Source organism: Schistocerca gregaria, unplaced genomic scaffold (assembly GCF_023897955.1).
Source record: "Schistocerca gregaria isolate iqSchGreg1 unplaced genomic scaffold, iqSchGreg1.2 ptg001142l, whole genome shotgun sequence".
NCBI lineage: Eukaryota > Metazoa > Arthropoda > Insecta > Orthoptera > Acrididae > Schistocerca > Schistocerca gregaria.
In genome coordinates, this window is record NW_026062474.1 from 107,501 (window position 1) to 108,696 (window position 1,196).

A 1,196-nucleotide genomic window follows, 5' to 3' on the forward strand; every position below is an offset into this window, starting at 1 on the left:
GGAGCGTGCTGTCGTGGCATTGCCGGCGGGAAACAACACGCGCCACCTACGGTGACCGGCAGCTCCAACACCAGCGCCACAGAAGGGCAAAGCCCCACTTGGGTGCAGAAGCGAACTCTCCCAGCACAGCGCACGCGCCAACACGTCCGCAGAGCTGCGATACAAACCACCTGCGAGAACCGCTGGGGGCGACCGAAGCAGCAGACGGCGTCGCGACGCCCGAGTGCCGGGCGGCGGCGCATCCTCAACGCACACAGTCCGCAATCGGACCAGCACACTGCAGATGTCCCACCGCGCTTCGCACCGGGCTCGGCAGAACCCACTTTGGCCGCCTGGCGCCGCGCGCAGGGTGCGCCGGCGCATAGCTGGGACGCCAGCCGGGCCCGTCGGCCGGCGCTCCTGCCACTGGGCGCCCCCCACCAGCCGGCTGTAGTGCGTGCGCTCACGCAGCGCGCGGCCAGCACGCCGGGCGGCCCCCCCTCACCGGCCGGGGACTGTCCCGCCAAGCCACAGCCTCGTATCGCTTCATACCCACATGGCCAACTCAGGTTCGGGGGCATGGCGGGTACCGCCGAAACAACCGGTTCACAGATGTACCGATCGTCGCTATCACCGATGCACCTGCAGCGCGAACAACCGCTCAACAACTGATTTCCAGTTCATTTGCGGATCTTTGGCAGCAAACGTATACGTCAATCTACATTTGCGAAATCTACGATTTCTGGCATGCCTGCATGTTATGTGTCACGACACGCTACATCAGCCCACATACACACTGCGGCATGTACACGAGAGAACACGTGGAAGATGGTCCCGCGCACGTGTGCAATGTCCCTTGCGCGGTCGACTGTCAACCGGCCTCTGTAGCATGTCGCAGATGTGGAACGCGGTCCACCGTGCTTCATGTTGTGTGGGGCAATACGATTAAATAGGAAAACCCTCGTCGCTACATCAACAGACGGCTCACGCTGATTCCCGGCAGAGGGAGGAGGGGGGGGGGGGGGGGCCAACATGCAATACTTTCGTCCGTACCTACTTACCACATGTCTGTACGGCGTACAACAGTGCAATCTCGCTGTAATGGGGAGACGAGACAAGTAGCATCGTGCACAACATATGGCCCTTATGATTCGCCATTGTAGGGCGCAGCCGGTGTACGGTCAAGCATGTGCCACATTATGTCACTCAGTACGTAA